Genomic DNA, 25,286 nt, shown 5'->3' with positions numbered 1-25,286 from the left:
AATTGAGGGAATAAAAACCTTCTATTGGAAATTCAAGTAAAATTAGTCAACTTTCAAACAATTAGTTAATAAAAATTATTATCGGTAGCTATTTCAATGTTAAATAATTTTCCTGAGCTACTCATCAAAAAATTTCAAAATACTGACAATATGAATTCAAACCTATCCGAAATTCAAATATTTGATATCGACTTTAAAGACAATTCATAAGTTCAATAAAAATATAATGAAAAGGGTGCTACTTTTATATGCTGAATAATTAAGGAGTATAAATATATATGATCATCCAAACAAGACATAATAAACACAAGATAAATTTGTCAATATTTTTTTATTCGTTAATTTTATTTATTTATTTATATTTTTGGAACAGCTCAGAATTTTTTTGACAAGAAAAAATCATTAATTTATTGATGATTATTTTCACGTTAACAGTGTATCATCATGGCTGTTTGTTGAATTGAAAAAAAAATAAAAAAATAATCTAGTTAATTATTAAAAAAAGAAATTGATTCGAATAAATTATTATGAAAACAAAAATAATTAACTATTATAATTATCATGAGTTTAATTTATATCAAGTTTGAATTTTCATGATTACATTTATTTTAAATATTGTACAAATGCTTTTAAAATGAATTATGATACTCAGCAGAGCTGTTGAAAAAAATGACTATAATCAAGTAATCATCCCATACTCAGAATGTTTATTATCTTTAATTTCAAAATCTTGTGTCAATGCTTCTACAAATAGAATATAATCGTCAGCTGTGCTGTTTGGATTTTAATAATAATGAAGATTAGAATGAAAATAATAAAAAGTAACCCAAAAAAGAATTGAACTGACGATCGTTGCATCCCACCCACTTGCTCGAAACCTGTTAATCAGAGACTAAACTAAATTTACAGTTTACTAAACTAAAATTACAATCCCACGACCTCTACCTCGACCACCCGGTGGACTGAATAACACTCCTGTATTTTGGTTCATCTTTTTTCAGAATAAAAACAATGAATTCACAACCATTTGTGTAATACTAATATATTGCCATCAAAATTTGTTTTTTTAAACTAAGCTCGAGGCGATGTTGTCATCACCTTTGCCTAGTTTAAAAAGAATGTCTCTTGCTAGCAATATAATAGTATTACAATATTGAATCAACGACTGTCCCTATTCTAAACAACATCAACTTTAATCCTGAATGTCTCAGAATATCTACACAATAAATAATTCCAGAAAAAAAACGATCTGAATAATTATTCAATTTAAAAATTGAGGGAATAAAAACCTTCTATTGGAAATTCAAGTAAAATTAGTCAACTTTCAGACAATTAGTTAATAAAAATTATTATCGGTAGCTATTTCAATGTTAAATAATTTTTCTGGGGAGCGTTCGATAGCTGGCCGAGGGCCTCGGCCTGGGCCAACGGAAAGACAACTTGATAAATCAAAAACTCACTATGAGAAAATCCCATGTAAATATTTGAAATTATAATGTAGCAGTGCTGATACTACGAACATATAAAATAAACCATGATAAAAAATTGGCCGGATTTTTGGCCTCGGCCAGCTATCGAACGCTGCCCTGAGCTACTCATCAAAAAATATGAATTCAAACCTACCCGAAATTCAAATATTTGATATCGACTTTAAAGACAATTCATAAGTTCAATAAAAATATAATGAAAAATGAGCTACTGCTGAATAATTAATGAGTATATGATCATTCAAACAAGACATAATAAACACAAGATGAATTTCTCAATATTTTTTTATTCGTTAATTTTATTCATTTATTTATATTTTTGGAACAGCTCAGAATTTTTTTGACAAGAAAAAATCATTAATTTATTGATGATTATTTTCACGTTAACAGTTTATCATCATGGCTGTTTGTTGAATTGAAAAAAAAAAAAAATTAAAAAAATAATCTAGTTAATTATTAAAAAAAGAAATTGATTCGAATAAATTATTATGAAAACAAAAATAATTAACTATTATAATTATCATGAGTTTAATTTATATCAAGTTTGAATTTTCATGATTACATTTATTTTAAATATTGTACAAATGCTTTCAAAAATGAATTATGATACTCAGCAGAGCTGTTGAAAAAAATGACTATAATCAAGTAATCATCACATACTCAGAATGTTTATTATCTTTAATTTTAAAATCTCGTGTCAATGCTTCTACAAATGGAATATAATCATAGCTGTGCTGTTTGGATTTTAATAATAATCAAGATTAGAATGAAAATAATAAAAAGTAACCCAAGAAAAAGAATTAAACTGACGATCGTTGCATCCCACCCACTTGCTCGAAACCTGTTAATCACAGACTAAACTAAATTTCTAAGATGAGGCTACTGAAAAGACAGAACATAAAAAAAATTCACGCGATAGTAGATTCTATTAATGTAACAATAAACTCGCCTTCGGTTGGCGTTACTTCGTTATCATGGAAATAAGGCATACAAAAGCATTTCGCATGGATGTCTTCAACATCTATAATTTGTTGTTTATCAGAAAGATCCGAACAACGAAAAACCCCGAAAAATGATGATTGCCAGTTACCAATTTGAAAAAATGAATTTAGTTGTATATTAAATTTCTGGAATAGAAGCTTAAATTTTCCCTTATCAAGAATAATATTTTGAACCATGCCGAGAGTTTTATTTTTTAACATGAATATATTGTCTTTATTATTAGTATTAATTTTATACTTTGGTGTTTGAAGGGTTTGATATTGAGCAGCTGCTGATATGAGTTCTGTTGGCAAAGGGAATGGGCTAGTCCAAAGTTTACCAGGAATAAGTGAAAAATTGACACGAGGGTTTTCTTCAATGTTACGCAATTTACGTTCTTCGCGCCTATTAACGATTTGTTCTAAATATTGAGTAGGTTTACGACAAGTTGCTGCGAAGTACTGCATATTATTTTCGTAAGGAAATGCAGAAATACCATCAAGTGGTCCGAAATTTCTGACATCTTCAGCTAAATGTAAAAGAATATGACAATTATAAGTTAGAAAATGATGATTAAAAAAGTTTTCAACATTTTTGACATATGTTTTTATTAAATTTTCTGCAAAAGTAATTTCAGCCTCACTTACTTTTGGACAAGTAAGAAGACGAATCGCACAAGAAAAGGTTAAAAAATGTAAATATATTGCTGAATTTATAATACCACGAAAAGCAACGGCACCTGAATATAAAAGAATCTGGCGAAATTCAGTAGCTTTCATCTTAGAAAATTTAGTAATATCCTCAGGCCTACGAGCAAATTCTTCTGGACAGCAGTTCTTAATAAAAGCGAGTCTAACATTAATCTTGACGATATTTAATTCATCTAACTTGAGATTAGGATTATCCCTGCCTCCAACTAAAATGCTAAGAAACCGTTTCACAATACCAAGAAAAACAGCGTGCATAGAATCGAAAACTACATTATTTACTATATCAAAATGTTCAAGATCTGCCAAACCACATGCTCGACTAGCTTTATGGTGAAATGCATCTTCGCGATCCCTATACTCCCTGTCATTTCTTTTTCATCATCTACTGTCCGTAGGGCTCTATTATCTCCTTGAAGAGGAGTACGACAAACTTTACATCTGGAACAGGGTGAGTCTGAATTGTGTGCCATATGTCCTAGAGCAAAAGCACGAGCTGGTGCATCAGCAATAAAACTCCCAGGTCGAACAACTTTGCAAATACCCTTGAAAACGAACCCACTAATCATCAAATCATTAAAGTTTTAATAAATTTCGCGAAAAAGCTGATGCGTCAGTTGGCTGGTGAGTGAATGAAGTTCCACACCAAATCCCTACAATTCCAGGTGGACAACCGGGAATATTATGAACACAATTTGAATGGGCCAAACATTGCGTTTGGCCTGTTTATCAAGGTTGCCTCCATCGGTACTAAAATCTATAATGAGAGTGTCGGGAATTAAAGACGGCGTGATTTTAAGTAAAATTTCAGAAAGTGCATCCTCCATCCCAAAATGAACGTACTCACCTCCCGCGAGGTGATATATATTTTCAGCAACCTTACGTGGTGTCTGAAGCAAAGTTCGTGCATCTTTTGGCCAGTTTTTAAAACATTTATGTTCTCTAAAAACTTCTAACAAACTATTAATTTGGACATGAGTTAATTTCATAGTCGAGCAAGCTTGAGCAAATTTCGATTTAATGTCTACCGGTTCACTTTGTGATTCATCTGAAGTACTATCAGTAACGGTGGACCTAACACTGTCAGAGGAGGAAGAATCACTATCGGAGTCAAGATTACAATCCATATCCGTATGGTACAAAATATCAACAATCGAAAAAAAATAAGGAATAATCTAGTAAGATAACAACGTAGTTAAAGATGCTCTCAAATAGAACTAGAATATATTATTAATATTTTAATACCGCTACTGTAATCTGAAAAATTAAAAAAAAAAAAAGAGTCTAGAATAAAAATTTTATTATGACGTCGCCAACAGGCAAATTATTTATATAATTGTTGTTAACTTTCTAATTATTTATTTTTAATATTAATTAAATTATTAAATTTTTTTATTTTTTTTTTTTAAAAGATTTATGTATTAAAAAAAGTAGAAGGATAATTTAAAAATAAATCAAAATAATCATCAAATTTACTATTTAATAAAAATTTCAAAAATGGCTCTAATGAGGAATAAAAAGACGTCGGTGTTAGATTGTTGAAACTTGGAAAAAATTAAGAAACCCTGTGGTTTAGAGGTTAATGGTAAGGGTAATGGACCTACGTAAATTCAGATTCGTGGCATCCCATGGTTACCCCCTGGGCCATTCTTTTCCGACCGTTTACATACATTTGGATGCGTGTCTGATCACATCTGGTAAATCTGAATTTACCGTTTCCCAGCGTTTGCAAAAGATTCGGGTCCGATTCCCGGCGGGGAAACTTTTCATTTTTTCCAAGTTTCTGTGTTTTAAAAATGGCAACTTGTATAACATTGTATATACAAGTAAGCCACATTTATTTTTTAAGCCATTTGCCAATCACTTTTTAATTAATTATGAAAAAAATATAGCTAAGGAACAAACGTAGCCAAATAAATTAATTTGTAGTCTAGATTAACTCCTCAGCAATATTTTCTACGAAAAATTAAAATTATTGTCATATGGCTGTGAAATTAATGTAGACTACGAATCAATTTATTTAATTAGATCGTTTCCTTCGCAATATTTGCCATAATTAATTAATTGAAAAGCTTTCGGCAAATGTAACTAAAGTAAGAATGTAACCAAATAAATTGATTAGTAATCTAAATTAATTCCTCAGCAATATTTTATTATTATAATAAATCAAAATATATGTGGCAAATAATTGAGGAATCAAGCTAGACTAATAATTCATTTATTTTTAATTAATTATGGAAAAAAAAGCTGAGGAAAAGATATGGCCAAATAAATTAATCAGTAGTCTAGATTAATTTCTCAGCAATATTTTCTATAATAAATTCAAATTATTGTGGGAAATGGCTGCGGAATTAATCTAGAATACGTCCTTATTTATTTGGTTACATCCTTTCCTTAGCTATTTTTGCCATAAAAAATTTATTAAAAAGCTATTGGCAAATTTTGCTAAGGAAAGGATGTAACCAAATAAATTAATTTATAATCCAGACTTATTCTACAGCCATTTGACACAATAATTTTAATTTAATATAAAAAATAATGCTGAGGAATTTATTTAGACTACAAAGTAATTTATTTGGCATCCTTTCCTGAATGTAATGTAATCGACGAAATGCCTCTCTCATAAGTAATCAAAATATAATTAAAAAGAAACTAAATATAGACAAGATAAACTCTCTCTTGAAAGTTTTTATTCAAAAAGTTTATTTAAAACACGTAAATTTGGTGATACAAATTTTATAAATACACCAACAATGAAATCAATGTCAAATCAACAAAAATTATTAGCCCAACAGCATCATTGTTTTTTATTAAGAAATTTAGAAAAAGTAAGAAGAGTAAAATTACCATTATCACAATTACAACAAGAACAACACCAACAACAATTTAATACAAATGGTAGATTAATTGATAATAATAATAATTGGTAATGGTAGTGGTGATACAGGTGGTGGTGGTGGTGGTAATTGTAGTAGTGATAGTAATGGACAATCAACAGATAAAACAGATGCATTTTATTCACAATTAATAGCGTTAGCAAATAATTAATCACGTACTGTTAGAACAAGAAGATTAGCACAAGCACAAGAATTACACAAAATAAGAAAATTATTGTGTAATTTTTATTTATAACATTACCAGGTAAACGTAAATTACCAGAATATTATGAAAAATCACAAGAACCAATTGATTTAACAATAATTGAAGAAAAAATACAAACTGGTAATTATAAAACACCAGATCAATTTGATAACGATATGATAAAGCTATTTGATTATTATATAAAATATTATAGTAGAACGAGTGAAATTGGTATATCAGCACCAAGATTACGTAAATTATATTTATGTAATAAAATAAATTTCATAAATACAATAACAGAAGCAACTGGTAAAGTACCAACAAATAGTTTTCCACCATCACAAGGCTCAACAGCTGGTGATGAAGATGTTATAAGATTGTAAGGTTTAATGATACAATGTGAACGTTGTTTAGTATGGCAACATTGTGATTATGTCAAGGCTGACACGACAATTAAATCATAATATGTGAACGTTGTCAACCACGTAAAAAAAAAAAAAAAATTGTATAGGTAGAAAATAATAATTTAACAATATGTGATGTCAAGTGATAAAAAATATTAAATAATAAAAACAGCTTACCTTGAAATATAGAGACCCGAAACAATACTGTTGATTACTCGACAACTTGTGAATTATTATATTTTTTTTTATTTTTTATTTTTTACGTACAATAAAATAAAATCATTTTTTCAATTAAAACATATCATAACACCAATTCATTTTATCAGCATCAAAGCAACGCTTACTTTCGGTAGAAAAAAATCAGGTTGGACAAGCGTTACCATGATGCTGATAAAAAGTTGATGAATGCACTTACAGAAGTGAATATTAAGTCACCAAAAATCTTTTTTTTATTTTATTGGAATAAATTAATAAATTCATCGGTCAATGAATTCTGCTATTGTAGTGTTATGTGTTTTGTACAGTTTTGTATATTTTAGTTGTTGCTGGTTGTTTGCTTAGATTGGCGTCACAGCGAATAGTACATATGCAACAGTATGTAAACTATATAGCCTGGGTGGCGATCATGTGATGGGTAATCGACGATTTTCAAATTTATCATACAGCCCATATACGTATGATACTACATCAAATAACTTATGATAGTTGAAAAAGCGCTTAATATTAATATAATAATAATAATAATTTAATAAATATGATAATAATATATAAATATAATATATTTAAAATATAATAATATTTCATTTTGAAAAATAAAAATCCCAAAGACAGGCAGTGTACTGTATTTAATTAATACATGTTATTTTATTTTTAAAAATAGAAAAGGTCAAGAAAATGTAGTAGCCGACGATAAAATCGAGCTAAGGGAATTAATGTTGTCAAAAAAAATTATGTTTCGAGCAACATTATTTCCTGAAAACATAATTCTTTTAGCAAAATAAATTTCTTAGCTACTTATTTTTTTTCCTTAGCTACTGCTTTACTTGGACATTTGTATTTTTAAAAACTAAATTTCTTATGTATTTTCCTGGTGGAAATATTACTCCGGCATTTCTCCGTTTTGGCCCATTTCGGAGAAATTACTAGCATGAGTTGATGGCAGAGAAATTATTCCGGCATGAGATTGAGGGTGGAAAATATTCGGCATAAAGTAATGGCAGAATTAATTTTTTCGACATTAATCTCATGCCAATCTATTACTGCACGCCACCACTGTGCCGGAGAATTCTCGGAAATGGGCTATGATAATGCCGGAAGTATATTTCTACCAGGATATATTAAAAATAAATAAAAATGCCAAGGAGAAGCAGTAGCTAAGGAAAGATGTAGCTAAAGGAATTAAGGTTGCCAAGAGTGCTCACTGCGCAGCATTAATTTGGCTAAAACATAATTTTTGGCAAGCGCCAATTTTTAACTACATCTTCGTTAACTACTGCTTGTTCGTGCGATTTTTATTTTTGTGATAACTAAAAATTTATATATTTCATTTTTATCAATAGGGTTCAAAAAAAAGATGTACTTCAGGAAAGATATAGCAGCTAAGAAATTAATGTGGCCAGAAAAATTGTATGTTTAAAAGCAACTTCAATTTCCTTAGCTGCATTTTCACTTAGCTGCATCTTTTCTTAGACATATTATCCTTCAAAAATTAAATTACATATTACTTTATTTATTAAATAAATGATTTATATATGGGATAAGCAGTAGCTAAGGAAAAAATGTAACAAGGAATCAATGAGCCACTAAGAAAATTATGTTCTGTTTATGTCCCAACGTAATACCTCAACTACATCTTCTTCTGGGACATTTTGTTTTAAAAAATAAATTTTTTAACTGCATTTATACTATTTAAGCTGTACCGTAAAATATTAATTTTATTCAATAATATTATTACAATTAAGCGTGATATTTATTACCGCAAATACTCTGATGCTGAGGAAGCTTTCAGGGTTTATCAAAATGATTTACCAGTATTAATCTACCCTTGGGCTACGGTAGTTGATACAATGTAATTTTTACCGGAAATTTACTGGTAGATTACTCAATAATTCCTACCACCAATTTTTACTAAATTCTACTGGTAAGATTACTGGTCAGTTCCTGCAAAGTAATTTGTTACTGGAATTTTTACTGGTAGATATACATTGGTGAAGTTTCCCCTACTGTTAGTATCTCCAGTAGATTCATTGTAATATACTGGTTGGAAATTACTGGTAGGGAGCTACCAGTTATCTACCAGTAGTATTTACTGGTAAGCTACCAGTAAATTACCGGTATCATAAATATCTACCAGTTGTAGTTATATCTAGGGGATGTTCTCATTAGGGCGTTTTGATGGTGGCGCTTGTGAAGCTTTTCCATGTAAAATCTATATAAAAAGTTCACAAGCGCCGCCATCGGAACCTAATAATAAAATGTCGTTCACTATTCACACCGAGCGTATGCACGGAGCGTATGCAAGGGAAGCGCTAGCGTTTTGCGGTCATTTGAAGAAACTTTAGTAACTAAAATTTACTAAAATTCGTTATTTTCAGTCATTGTGTTTATTTTGTTAATTTAATAATTTTTTTCTCAGACGCAGAACAAATTACCAATTAATAATAATGAAGAGAGCGAAAGAACTGGAAAAACGAATAGCAATAAATAAATAGTAAATTTTAGTTACTACAGTTTCTTCAAATGACCGCAAAACTAGCTTTCATACGCTCAATAAACGAACACACTGAATACGGGTGCAAGTACTTAAGCGGTGTCTTCCACTGCAGTCCAATTTATATAGATTTCACATACAAAAGCTTCACAAGCGCCGCCAGTGGAGGAAAAAAGCCCGAAATTGTAATGCCCTGTGAATACGGCACCCGTATTCAGAGGATGTTCTCATTAGGGCGTTTTTTTTCCGATGGTGGCGCTTGTGAAGCTTTTCTATGTAAAATCTATATAAAAAGTTCACAAGCGCCGCCATCGGAAAAAAAAGCCCTAATGAGAACATCCTCTGAATACGGGTGCGGGGGTGCATTCCTTTAATAAAAAATTTTTTTTCGTTCTGCAATTTCGCCCTGTAACACCGACTAAAAACTAGAAACAGAAACAACGACAAAAGTGATAAATTTCTCTATGCAATATTCCAGGCTTTACAGTTTACGATAATGTGTGGTACCATGGTAGAAATATACAGGTAGGTCCATGCGCATACGTTTTTTTAAGCCAATAAGAAGTGCTGACCACCGGTTGCCATATTGGCTAAAGTGGCGCGACTTTATTTAAATCATAAATTAAAATACATATTAAAGATGATCTTAATAGAAGATTAAAATAATAAAAATACATAAACACATGATTAATTATATAAAAAATAAAAAATAAAATACATATTAAGCTTTGTTACATATTTTTTTCAACTTATTTTTCTTTTTTTTTTTTTTTTTATCTTCTATAATTTGCTCATTAAAAACTCTGAGTCAAATCTACGTACAAGTATGTACCAAACATTGTATTGCATCCAGTGCAATATTTATATCGTTCTTTTTATCCAAACTTCTAGTTTGTTAACTAAATATGTAAAAATTTCTTTTATTTTTTCAAATTGTTTTTTTGTGAAAAAGTGAAAGTTCAATTTCTAATTGTTTTGCAACATCTATAAATACGTAGAATTATCAAATAATATTCTTAAAGTTTTTATTTATGAATAATGTGATTTTTAAACATGCCATACATAAATAATTAATAGTACAATAATAATAATTCGACGGACACACAGATTTACACACATGCAAACAAGATGGCCGCCAATGGTCTGCGCAGTAGATTTTTATTTTCGTCCGAGGCATGGACCTACCTGTATATTTCTACCATGTGACAATAACAAACAATCACAACAAGTCAATTTTCTATTTTTGGTCAAGGGTAGAATGGGTATAAGCAGAGTGAAGCCATAGATGATTTTTACCTCGGAAGTGACGAAACCCTCTTATACCCACTCCATACGGTGAGCTCGGAAGTGACGAAAACCTCTTATACTCGCTCCATACGGCGAGCACAAAATGTCGAACTAATGGGACCTCGGTGGCTTCACTCTGCTTATACCTACTCTAGTCAAGGGTTGATGTCAGCGCTGCAGCTGGTAGTTTTTCAAACTGACTTACTCCGAAATTGAGGCTTCAGTGACAGCCTATGCTTTAACACAGTAAAAAAGCAAAGCTTACATTCCTTGTTCACCTCCACTGCAGCAACTGTAATTCCTTAGCTCCATCTTATCCTTAGCTACTGCTTGTTTCTGGGATTTTTATTCATTTAATAAATAAATGACATGTATTTATCAAATAAAAAAAAAATTGTGGCATGAAGGTTCCACCAAAAAATCATAGGAGGCGCTGGGAACGCAGTGTAAGATACCTTGATGTATGAAACCAATGATGTAAGATACAGTATCTTACATGGTATCTTACCTACCCAACACTGCACCCGCACCCGTATTCACAGGGCATTACAATTTAGGGCTTTTTTCATCCACCGGTGGCGCTTGTGGAGCTTTTATATGTAAAATCTATATAAAAAAAATTTTATAAGCGCCATCAGTGGCAAAAAAAAGCCCTAAATTGTATAAAATTTGCCATGTGAATACGGGTGCCGTATTCAGAGGATGTTCTCATTAGGGCTTTTTTTTTCCGATGGCGGCGCTTGTGAAGCTTTTCTATGTAAAATCTATATAAAAAGTTCACAAGCGCCGCCATCGGAAAAAAAAAGCCCTAATGAGAACATCCTCTGAATACGGGTGCTGGTAAAATCTATATAAAAAGTTCACAAGCGCCGCCATCGGAAAAAAAGCCCTAATGAGAACATCCTCTGAATACGGGTGCTGGTGCCGTATTCACGGCAGTCCAATTCTACGGAAGCCCGCAGTCCAATTTACAGCTGTGAGTCGGTTAATAGCTGCGTTCTTTCGCCAGTATTTTTTCACGCATTCTGCCCGCGCAGTTGCGCAAAAGTAGAGGAATCAAGTAAAATTTTTGAAGTATATATGTGTGCGTTACACACACTTACAAACACTTAAAAACTCACTTGCTTTTTCACCTTTTGCTTCTTCAATTGGAATAATGTGTTCTATTCGGATTCCAACAGCATCATGAACGAAAAATGATAGGCTACTATCGAAAAAAAGGTCAATAAGTATAATATGTTAAGTATATAAGCAAAGAAGGTATAATAAGGTAAATAGAGTTTACACGGAAAAAAAATTTCATCAAATTTTACTATGCTGCCACATTACCAAAGAACTATCTTTTGACTAATAAAAAATTTACTATCATTTTAACGAAAAAAAAACAATTGTAGTCTTGAAAAATTAAAATGTACCATAGCAATTTTCTTACGTTTTTTTTTTGCTATTTCCCGATGAAAAAATTACAACGCATAAAGAAATTTTTACAGAAACCAAATTTAAAATTTGAAATAATCCAGCCTCAAAATTACATTGCAGCATAGCAAAAAATATTTTTTTTTTTTTGCTTTGTATATTTATAAAATTTACTCTGCTGTTGTGGACAAAATTAAAATGATCCTCTGAAAATTTACAATGTAGCATAGTAATTTTAATAACTTTCTTGGCATTCCTGTAGGTGTCACTAACAAATGCAAAGCAACATATTTAAAATTACAATGGGGCATAGCAAAATCGATGACGGACTCAGAAATGTCAACTGCCCCCACTTTTTAGTCGACTGCGCAGGCGTGACTTTTGCTTGTTGATGTAAAACAAATAAATTTTTATTTTCACATGCGTTACCGTGACGCATCGGATACTGCGTAGGGTTGGTAACCGAAAGGTATGGGGTTCAAGTCCTGAGCCTGGACAGTTGTTTATGTCTACGTATTTGATGTAGAAAAAAAAAAAAAAAAGAAAAACTTTTCTTTATAATATTTTTTTTGAGCGTTTATCAACAAAGCAAATTTTGCGTTTGACCATTTTAAAATACAGTTATATATGTATACATTTATACAATTTTATATACCTTTATACACTTTTTACAAAATTTTATAAAAGTAATAGTTATTGATCTTTATATAAAACTTTATACAATTGTATGAAGTTTTATATAGTTATATAAAGTTTTATACAACATGTTATAGCTTTATATAGCTTTATAAATAAAGTGGCAATATAAAACCATATATAACTTTATACATTTTTATAAAATTTTATACAATTATATAAAGTTATATATAAATTTCGTTCCTCGGGTGATGTCAGACAATCATCTGAGCAAGTTGTAGCACTAATTACAAAGAACAAAACAACTTAAAACAAAGGCTCAATTGACAAGTTTATTGATACTAAAATGTCAAAAGAAAATCATGATAAAATGAATGCTTCTTGTGCACGAGCAATATATGCCAGAGCTTAAATTAACATTATTGTACTTGAAAAAGGGTTACAAGTATTAAATTTTAAAGTTCAAAGTACACCAAAAATTAATCATATAAAATTTAAAAACATATCTAGTTTTTAGTTGAGTTTGTCCTTTTTTTTTTTTCTTTTTTTTCTCATGAAAAAATAGCTTATTTTTTTGTTTTTTCCTTTTAATTTATTTTTTTTAAGGACAAATTGCAAGTGCAAAGTATTGGCAAACTAATGTCACAATAAAAACAAAAAGCTTTATTAGTTTTCAACAAGTTCATGCCCTGGTGAAAATAATTTTGGCAAAATTTGTCAAAAATTATTCGTCAAATTTTGTCAGATTTTGTCAAATTTTGTCAAATAATTATGAGAAATTTTGTCAATTTTTGTCAAATTTAGTCAAAATTTAGCAAATTTTGAGAGGAAATTGGGACTCCTCAATTTACGGACAATCTAGTTTTGTCAAATTTTGGCGAAATTTGACAAATTTTGCTAAAATTATTTGAATTGAAAAAAAAAAAAAAACCCAGTTATGTTGTCTGCATAATCATACTATGTACATATGTACCCAATTTCCGTTATATATCATTTTCATAAGTTTAACACATCATCTACAGAAATCTGTCTATCTGTTCAATATTACCATATGAGTGATGGGTATATGATCTTCTCTATATACTAACAGAACATTACATGCCTGCATGCGAGAAACATTCATCAATATATTATTTTCTATTTTGTTCTAATTAATTAATATCATCAGTAGCAAAGAAGGTAACAATTTGACGGTTTATAGATAAATTTTAAAAAATTATCAAATTCATATAGTTTCTTCTAAATTAACGGTTTAAAAAAAATTTGGCAAAGTTTGAGAAAATTTGTCTAATTTTGACAAATTTTGTCAAATGTATTCAAAATTTTTCAAAAAAAAATAAATTATTATAATTGACAAAATTTGACAAATATTGCCTAATATTGACAAATTTTGGCAATATTTATCAAAAAAAAAAATTATTATAATTTACAAAATTTGTCAAATATTGCCAAAATTTGACAAAATTTGTCATAAGTAGACAAATTTTATCAAAAGAAAAAATTTATTAAGATTGACAAAATTTGCTAAAATTTTGGAATTTCGAAATTGGACAAATTGGAGACATAGCACCGATGCATGTATAAAAGAGGACGGAGAGATAAACGAAGAGATCAGACCGGCAATATTAAAGAGGGAAAGAGAACGCGACGAAATGAAGCATTTTTAAGTTTGAAGAATATTTTTTAGTCAAAACTGTGACCCGGCTATTACGGGGTACTGTATCAATTTTATTATTCATCGGAAAAATTCGAGGATAGGCTTATTGGATAGGGAAACATCAATATTGATAAGGAAACTATTATTACTTCAAATTTAAAATTGATATTTAAGGAGTTATTAAATAAATAAAGAATTGTGACGTCATACACACGCAACCTATTTATATAATTACCCGGTAACATCTCTCGCGCTGGGAAAAAATGAGTCGAGACTCTACCGAGTCTCCTGATATATGGAATCTACAGGTCTTGCTAATATTATTATTTACAATCATCATTGTTTTTTATATTTATTTTTATTTTCCCTGGTAGAAATATTTCTCCGCCGTTACTCCGGCTTTTTCCGGCTTTCTCCGGCATTACTCCGGCTTTCTCCGGCATTACTCCGTTTTTGGCCCATTTCCGGAGAAACTACTCCGGCATGAGGTTGGTGGCGGAGAAATTACTCCGGCATGAAATTCCAGGGTTCAGTATGTATCATTAAAATATTTTTTTTTTAACCCGAATTTAATATAAATAACTCGAATATTATATTTTGTTTGTTTAATATATATATATAGTTTCAATAGGATCAGACATATTTGCTTATATAGAGTACGCACTCGTACAACAAAATTTTTTTTGAGAGGTCGATAAAATCATTTTCTGATAGATAATAAATTCTTCATTATCGACTTTTTAAATTTTTTTTCATAAAACTCAAGTTTTACAAATTTGACAATTTATTTTATTGTAAGTTTTTATCAAACTGCTAACTACATGATAATGAGTTTCTCAAAAATCTTTTTATTTTTTTTTTCATTATTAAAGATTTGATGATTTTTTTAGAGACACATTCATCTATGATATTTTACCATTAAAAAGAATTATGTAAATTCTCAATTCGTGCTTTTCTCAATACATACTTATGTATGCTTTATTAGGAAAAATGATATTTATTCTAATCAATGTACTTTCAATTTACTTTATTTATTAACAACAATTATTATATTTCATATTATTCAATATTTCGATTGTTATTATACGTTATTACATCTAGTTTACATTGTAGGTAGAAATGAGTTATGAAAATTATATCTCTTTTTAACAAATAATATTTTATTTTTAACCCATTACATTTGAACACTTTATCATTAAAAGTTTTTTTATCAAACAGCCATGGAGGACAGCATTTAAAACAATTTAAAATGATTATTCGATTACTCGATCTCTTTTCTCTAACTTCAAGCCATTCCAACTCAAGCCTTTTTTTATATAGACTTCACATACAAGAGCTCTACAAGCGTCGCCAGTGGAGGAAAAAAGCCCTAAATTGTAATGTCCTGTGAATTGGACTGCTGTGAATACGGGTGCTGGGGTACGTTGAAAAACCTCCGTTCTGTTCGGTATATCAAGATGGCGGACTTTTGTACCTATATTTACGGAAGCCGGGTAGGGACATTGAGTGCTTACGTGCAATCGTACGAACGCACACAGCAGTCCAATTCACAGGGCATTACAATTTAGGGCTTTTTTTCACCACTCACAGCGCTTGTGAAGCTTTTGTATGTAAAATCTATATAAAAAAAATTTTTACAAGCGCCATCAGCGGCAAAAAAAAGCCCTAAATTGTAAAAAATTTGCCCCGTGAATTGGACTGCAGAAAACATCAAAGTTTGCGTACTCGCAATCGTACGATTGCACGTACGCACGCAAGAAAAAAATAAAAATCGGCGCGCGCATGCATTATTCGCCATATTATATTTAATATTGTTATTATTATTAATAAACAAATCAAAACAAATGGTTTGTGTATGGTCTGTCATATTCAGTGATAATTGTTTATCGAATTATATTGTTTAAATTGATAAGACGGTGAAAACAATTTGGATAATATACAATATTTATACCTAATAATTCACGATTGACGGAAATTATCATAATAAATGTATGTGCTTGGGATATTGTTAAGACGCTGTCAACAGCTGTGTCCATGCATAATCATTTCAACATCTGAACTTCTTTAGGTAGACAGTTCAACACAAAACTATTTAAAAATGAGCTCAGTGACTTAGTTACACCGTAAGTCAATATTTCTTTAAATACTATTGCTTAAAACTATCATTTATTCATTATTTACTATACATTATTTTATTATCTGTTTTTTTCGGTAAAGAACGATGAAAGCTATTTGTGGCCACAACCAATACAAATTGACATTATCTTCAAAGAAGTTAACAGCCATCTAAAATTGAGTGATTTTCTAAATGTAATTTTAAATCCAACTGGTCTTTCATATTAAGAAAAAGATGGTGAAGATATTGTACTTATAAGTTATAAGTAACGCATGAAACGTCTCTTTTATTTTTAAAAAGTAAAAAAAAAAATTCATAATAAGAGTTGTATTTTTAGATAATTTTGATAAAAGTTGATAATAAAAAATTTATTTTCATTTACAATTATATTATATAATTTCATTATACAATTACATTATCTTTCAGCTACTTGTCTGAGGTGGCCGGTATACAATGATGATAATTATAATTATTTCTAATATTTTCATCACAATTATTCCTCTGTTAAGAATGCTAGATTGAATTCATTGATTTAATCTTTTCCTGTGATAATTTCGGCGATAGTTTATTCTCGTCTTCAACTACATTATCATAATCAACCTTGCCAATTCCAATTATACCAGCACCACCATAATCTGTTTCCATAATTAATATTGTATAATCATAGATAGAGCAGATATTTGCTACAGCATTAATTAAAAAGTTTTTAATGAGATTTTTTAAATCAAGAAATCAATATTTTTATTTATACAAATTTAAATTCATATCAATATTAGAGTATACTCCTATAGGTTTGGAGCAATGTTTATTATTATTTATTGGCGGAACATAATAATAATAAATAATGTGGCGGATTAACCATGCGCGCGCTGATTTTTATTATTTTTTCTTGCGTGCGTACTTGCGATCGTACGACTGCAAGTACGCAAACTTCGGTTTGTCTGCTTGCGTTCGTACGATTGCACGTAAGCACTCAATGTCCCTACCCGCAGTCCAATTCACAGGGCATTACAATTTAGGGCTTTTTTCCTCTACTGGTGGCGCTTGTAGAGCTTTTGTATGTGAAATCTATATAAAAAAAATTTGACAAGCGCCATTACCGGCAAAAAAAAGCCCTAAATTGTAAAAAATTTGCCCTGTGAATTGGACTGCTGGCTTCCGTATATATTAGGTGTGTTCGTTCACTTTTCACACCGAGCGTATATGCACGGAGCGTATGCAAGGAAGCGCTAGAGTCGTGCGGCCATTTAATGAAACTTTAGTAACTAAAATTTACTGTTTATCTATTGTTATTTGTTTTTTCCAGTTCTTTCGCTCTCTTTCATTGTTATTATTTGGTAATTTGTTCTTGCGTCTAAGAAAAAACTATTAATTTAACAAAATAAACACAATGATCGAAAATAACGAATGTTTTGGTAAATTTTAGTTACTAAAGTTTCATTGGATGACCGCGCGACTCTAGCGCTTCCTTGCATACGCATTACGCTCCGTGCACCCAGATAACCACAACTGGTAGGATTATATGCTACCGGTAATTTACTGGTAGCTTACCAGTAAATACTACTGGTAGATAACTGGTAGCTCCTACCAGTAATTTCCAACCAGTATATTACTGGAATTCTACTGGTAGATACTACCAGTAGGAACTACCAGTAATCTACCAGTAAAATTCCAGTAACAAATTACTGGTAGGAACTACCAGTAATCTACCAGTAGAATTCTAGTAAAAAATTACTGGTAGAAATTACCAGTAATCTACCAGTAAATTTCCGGTAAAAAATTACTGGTATCAACTACCAGTAGTCTACTGGTAGATTACTGGTAAATCATTTTGATAAACGCGAAAGCCTCAGCATCAGAGTATTTGCGGTAATAAATATCACCCTTAATTGTAATAATATTATTGAATAAATTAATATTTTACGGCATACAGCTAAAGTATAAATGCAGCTAAAAAAATTTATTTTTTTTAAAACAAAAATGTCCCAGAAGAAGATGTAGCTGAGGTATTAATGTTGCTTAAAACATAATTTTTCTAGCCACATTGATTCCTGAGCTACATTTTTTCCTTAGCTACTGCTTGTCCTATATATAAATTCATTTATTTAATAAATAAAGTACATGTAATTTAATTTTTGAAGGATAAATATGTCTAAGAAAAAGATGTAGCTAAGGAAAAAATGTAGCTAAGGAAAAAATGTAGCTAAGGAATTGAAGTTGCTTTAAACATAATTTTTCTGGCCACATTAATTTCTTAGCTATATCTTTTCCTTAGCTACATCTTTTCCTTGGGATTTTTATTTTCGAAAAATGAAATATATTTTTTAGTCATCACAAAAATAAAAATCGCAAGAACAAGCAGTAGCTAACGAAAAGATGTAGCTAAAAAATTAAGGTTGCCAAAAAATTATGTTTTAGGCCAAATTAATTGCTTAAAAGATAATTTCTTGGCAACCTTAATTCCTTAGCTACATCTTTTCCTTAGCTACTGCTTCTCCTTGGCATTTTTATTTATTTTATAAATAAAATACATGTAAATTTATTTTTTGAAAATACAAATGTCCAAGGAAAAGCAGTAGCTAAGGAAAAGCAGTAGCTAAGGAAAAGATGTAGCTAAGGAATTAATGTGACTAATGAATTATTTCCTTGAAATATAATTCTTTGGCAACATTAATTCCTTAGTCACATTAATTCCTTAGCTACATCTTTTCCTTAGCTACTGCTTTTCCTTGGACATTTTTTATTTATTTTATAAATAAAATACATGTAAATTTATTTTTTAAAAATACAAATGTCCAAGGAAAAGCAGTAGCTAAGGAAAAGATGTTGCTAAGGAAAAGATGTAGCTAAGGAATTAATGTGACTAATGAATTATTTCCTTGAAATATAATTCTTTGGCAACATTAATTCCTTAGTCACATTAATTCCTTAGCTACATCTTTTACTTAGCTACTGCTCGTCCTTGGTATTTATTTATTCATTTAATAAATAAAATACATGTAATATTTTTTTTTATAACAAAAATTTCCAAGGAATAGCAGTAGCTAAGGAATTAATGTGGCCAGAAAAATTATGTTTTAAGCAACATTAATTTCTTAGCTACATCTTCCCCTTAGTAATCCATTTATCTGTAAATAAAACACATGGAATTTATTATTAATAAATAAAACACATGGAATTTAATAAATAATAAAATTAATAAATAATAAAATTCCATGTGTTTTATTTACAGATAAATGGATTACTAAGAAATAACAACTAAGAAATTAATGTTGTTTAAAACATAATTTTCCTGGCAAAATTAATTCTTTAGCTACTGCTTCTCCTTGGAAGTTTTTGTTATAAAAAAAAATATTACATATGTATTAATAATAAAGAAAATAATATTTGAGCACCCTTCTTTGGTTTTTCAGAAGCTGTTTCACGTATTTTTAGACAACGTCAGCCTACAGATGAAAAGTTCAACAAATTCATGCAATGTGCATTCAAAAGTACCAAAAATCGTAGGGGTGAAAAACCTAAAACAGCCGGAGCAGCATAGATCAACATTTAAAAAAAAAAAAAACATTACAAAAAATTATTAATTTTTCTGTTCTATTAATTATATTATATTTAATCCATGTTATAAAATTTTCATCAAAATATACAATATATTTATTCATGTAGATTTTATTCAAAAAATTTATTTATAAAATTATATATTCATCACAAAACTATATATGTTTCTACATTTATTTCACGTTCAATCATCATGCTTTGAATTTATTTTGTGTCACCGAGCATATATTGATATTGATACAATTAATAGCTAAATCTTTAGTTTTCAAACTGCGAATAAATTGACTGGCAGAAACTACCAGTAAACTACCGGTAGATTACTGGTAAGTCTTTCCGGTATCTTCTACCAGTAATCTACCGGTAGATTACTGGTAGGAGATACCAGTAGGTCCTACCAGTAATCTACCAGTAAGAACTACCAGTAATCTACTGGTAGGTTACTTGTAGGAATTACCGGTAGTTCCTACCAGTTATCTACCAGTAGATTACTGGTAGGTCTTACTGGTAGATTTCCAATGAAAATTACCGGTATCTACCAGTAGATTACTGGTATGTGGTTATCTGGGCATATGCTCGGTGTGAAAAGTGAACGAACACACCTCTTAATTGCTGCACCCGTATTCAGAGGATGTTCTCATTAGGGCGTTTTTTTTTCGATGGTGGCGTTTGTGAAGCTTTTCTATATGAAATCTATATAAAAAAAATTTTGTCAAGCGCCATCAGCGGAAAAAAAAGCCCTAATGAGAACAATTTTGCCCCGAGAATACGGGTGCAGCAGTCCAATTCACAGGGCATTACAATTTAGGGCTTTTTTCCTCCACTGGCGGCGCTTGTGAAGCTTTTGTATATAAAATCTATATAAAAAAAATTTTACAAGCACCATCAGCGGCAAAAAATAGCCCTAAATTGTGAAAAATTTGCCCTGTGAATTGGACTGCTGGGTAGAATCGCCGCCATTTTGATATACCGAACCGAACGGAGGTTTTGGAACGTACCCCTGGAGGGCATTACAATTTAGGGCTTTTTTCATCCACCGGTGGCGCTTGTGGAGCTCTTATATGTAAAATCTATATAAATAAAATGCAAGAAGACTAGAAATACAGGAGGACGAACTTGCCTCAAAAAACCGTTCCGCTATATGGTCGCCGCATAATTGAGGGGCACTAGTAGTACCTCGGTAACGTGCGCGACTTGTGTCGCTTTTTTTTTACAATGCGCACAATACAAACATACTCTGACAAACATTAATAGAGCATTATACACATGATGTTTGTCAGAGGATGTTTGTATTGTGCGCATTGTTTAAAAAAAGCGATACAAGTAGCGCACGTTACTGGGGTACTACTAGCGCCCCTCAAATATGCGGCGACCATATAGCGGAACGGTTTTCATATACAGGCGAGATAGGGAGTAAGTCCTCCTGTATTTCTAGTCTTCTTGATAAAATGTTATAAGTGCCATCATTTTAGGCATATTGGATTTTTTTTTTTTGAATAAATTTTGACAAAAAAAATAATTGGAATCGTCTGTGAGAATTTGCAATTCTCACACGATTCCGACACAGATTCGACACACGACTGTGAGAATTGTAAATCCGACACAATTCCGACACAATTCCAACAGACGTACGACAGTATATTTTTATATGTTGTATTTAATATAAAAAAAAGCATTTTATTAATAAAAATTTTTGTTCAATATTAAAGTTATAATATTTTAATAATTTTAGGCATATTAGATTTTTTTTTTGAATAAATTTTGTTAAAAAAAATAATTGGAAACATGGGAAACCAAATACATGGTGTGCATTCCTTTAATAAAAATTTTTTTTTCGCTCTGCAATTTCGCCCTGTAATACCGACAAAAATTTTATAGGAAAAAGCTGTTTCTTGTAGTGGCAGTACTAGCACATGACATTACTTTTTTTGGCTTTCAATTATTGGAAAAATTATCTAAATGACTGTTCAATATTTATGTCAAACTGAAATAAAAAGAGAATTTACTTGTTGTAATTCCTTGTTATTGTCATATAGGTTGTACAGGATATTATCGTAAATGTTCAAAGTCTGGAGAATTACATAGAGGATTCTATCACTTTTGTCGTTGTTTTTGTTTCTAGTTTTTAGTCGGTATTACAGGGCGAAATTGCAGAGCGAAAAAAAATTTTTTATTAAAGGAATGCACCCATGGTTTCATTACAAGTTACATTCGAGTTACAAAAATACCAAATACATGGGAAACTGATTAAATGTATTAGTTTTGAAATAAAAGTATATAAAAAAAAACCGTTCTTAACCTCATAAAAAAAACAAAAAATGATAATTTTCTAATAAAATAATTTTTAAAAAAATCTAATATGCCTATAATTATTAAAAGATTATAATTTTATTATTAAACAAAAAGAAACATTTCTTGACTTTGAATATTTCTAATATTTATTCTAAATATTTTGTAGTGTTTTATTTATTTTCAAATGGTCAAAAAAATCGATTTTTCTTACCGTTAATCATGAATATTTGAAAAAATATTAGAGATAATAAATTTCTGCCAATACTAACGTTTTCTACGTAAAGAAACTATAATAATCGAATATAATTTTTGTTTTTTTATTACGAATATGATCGTCAATATATAACGAAAAAAAGAACTAATTCTTGCTGTTTGATATCTCGAAAACCATTCGAGATATCGATTTTGTGAATCAGTCATTTTTTTCTGCTTAAAATCTGCTTCTCAGTTGATTCATGATATTCAATCACAATGCAAATTTTATCATGCCTTGACTATTTTCGAATTTACACAAAAAACATTTCTAAAATCTACAAAAATGAATGAACGCGGATACAGATTTAAGGCTCGTGGCCACTAGCATAGTTTTTCGACCAAGTTCTATGCCATAGCGCTATGGAAGGAAAAGTTCACATATGACGGCTATAGGGCGTCGTTTCCTTAATAATAACTTAATCGTTTCTTGAAATTGTTTCAGCTGTACCAACTTTCCTAAAATCACATAAAAGATAAATAAAAATATAACCTTTCTTATTTGTTGACAACTTGATATTTTGACAGTCAATCATTATATATATGTATTTTACATGTGCAAATATAAACAAACAAATTTATTAACAACGCTAACCACTGTTGTTATATTTTTTTAATGTTGGCTGTATCAAAAAAAACTAGTGTGAAGTTCGCAGTTCTATGCTAAAAATGCTGCGTGCAGCATTTTTTCAACATAGTCCTCGGTGGCCATTTTCTAGTAAATTTCTAGTTAGATATAGTGACACAAGTGCTGTAGCATAGAACTTGGTCGAAAAACTATGCTAGTGGCCACATGCCTTTAACAAGGTTCCCATAGGATGCCCCCTCTGAAATTTCTACACAATTCCTATTTCGGGTCACAGAATTCACCCTCAAAAAATTAGAATTTTAAATTATGTCCAAATTGCAGTTTACTCTATATTAAGGGGGTATTTTTATTTATTTAAGGAGTTATAAATGGTCAGAAAAATCTTTAAAAAAACAGGGATACTATTGGTGGTGTTTTCAACGAAAAAAAAAATTGGGACCAAAGCGATAATGTAAACTGACTTTCTCCATTCTGTGAGCTTAAGTGCAATTTGAGAGATTACCCAGCGTATGCAAGGAAGCGCTAGAGTCGTGCGGTCATTCGAAGAAACTTTAGTAACTAAAATTTACTGGGTGCATTCTTTTAATAAAAAATTTTTTTTCGTTTTGCAATTTCGCCCTGCACCCGTATTCAGAGGATGTTCTCATTAGGGCTTTTTTTTCCGATGGTGGCGCTTGTGAAGCTTTTCTATGTAAAATCTATATAAAAAGTTCACAAGCGCCGCCATCGGAAAAAAAAAGCCCTAATGAGAACATCAGGTGTGTTCGTTCACTATTCACACCGAGCGTATGCACGGAGCGTATGCAAGGAAGCGCTAGCGTTTTGCGGTCATTTGAAGAAACTGTAGTAACTAAAATTTACTATTTATTTATTGCTATTCGTTTTTTCCAGTTCTTTCGCTCTCTTTCATTATTATTAATTGGTAATTTGTTCTTGCGTCTGAGAAAAAATTATTAAATTAACAAAATAAACACAATGACTGAAAATAACGAATTTTTAGTAAATTTTAGTTACTAAAGTTTCTTCAAATGACCGCAAAACTCTAGCGCTGCATACGCTTGCCGCTCGGTGTGAATAATTTCCTACCTATAGCTTGTATCACACATTATCGTAAACTGTAAAGTCTGGAATATGCATATATTTAATACTACTATATTGCGCATAGGGTATGATTTTGTGCGTATTCATTACGGTGCAGACAATCTCTCTGTCGCAGTCATACTGCTCGACAAAAATCTTTTGCGTATGTCCGAATTATTATTCGAGTCGGAGCTCGGAAACATTCGGCTACGCACACAAATTTATTAGGTGCTTTCTTTTGGGTGTTTATTCTTTTTCCTGTTTATTTTCACGCATGAGCATTCAAATGCGCAGTCGGCAAAAAGTCAGATTGCAACAGCGTAGGACATAAGGAGCTGGATCAGCCATGTTTTAATTCTTATTTTTTAAGAATTATTTGTTTCGACGCCACTGTTCTTTTCTCATGTTAGCATAATATGCGCATGTGCATGATCATGCGCATTAAAGTGAAAAAAAATAAATACACAAAAGAAAGCACCTATTGTATGCGTGTGAACCGAACAGAATATTCGGACATGCGCAACAAATTTTTGTCGAGGAGTATGACTGCGACAGAGAGATTGTCTGCACCGTAATAAATACGCACAGCCCACTTATGGGAAAGCATAGGCGATGCGCAATATAGAGTGAAACCGGCAGAAGAAGACCATGAGAAACCATATGCACATGCGTGAATATGGAAGCACACAAAAGCACATTGTATATCTGTGTGAACAGCTTCATTCCCCCACTCACAATTCTTGTACACACAGACATACAATTTGTCTCTGTGTGCGTCAATATTCGCGCATGCGCATAACATACCTCGTGAACTTCTTCTGACGGTTTCACTCTAGTAGTATTAAATATATGGGAATATGGCATAGAGAATTTTATCACTTTTGTCGTTGTTCCTGTTTTTAGTTTTTAGTCAGTATTACAGGGCGAAATTGCAAAACGAAAAAAAATTTTTTATTAAAGGAATGAACCCACTATTTATTTATTGATATTTGTTTTTCGTAGCTCTTTCTCTCTCTTCAATCATCAATTATTGGTA

General features: G+C 30.7%; 1 protein-coding gene across 2 annotated transcripts in view; it reads left to right on the top strand.

Annotated features, from left to right (window-relative positions):
* The window catches only part of LOC122848042 (hydroxymethylglutaryl-CoA lyase, mitochondrial), a 61,164-nt gene extending 41,137 nt beyond the window's left edge, over positions 1-20,027 (top strand). For both annotated transcript variants that reach the window (XR_006373435.1, XM_044145814.1), the window contains exon 2: positions 19,896-20,027. The gene's annotated coding sequence lies outside the window, so the exon portion shown is untranslated. The remainder of the gene's footprint in view (positions 1-19,895) is intronic.
* The last annotated feature ends 5,259 nt before the right edge of the window (positions 20,028-25,286 follow it).

The sequence above is a fragment of the Aphidius gifuensis genome, linkage group LG2 (genome assembly GCF_014905175.1).
Source record: "Aphidius gifuensis isolate YNYX2018 linkage group LG2, ASM1490517v1, whole genome shotgun sequence".
Lineage (NCBI taxonomy): Eukaryota > Metazoa > Arthropoda > Insecta > Hymenoptera > Braconidae > Aphidius > Aphidius gifuensis.
Note: the sequence above shows the minus strand (reverse complement) of the source record. Positions and strands in the feature narration are given on the sequence as shown.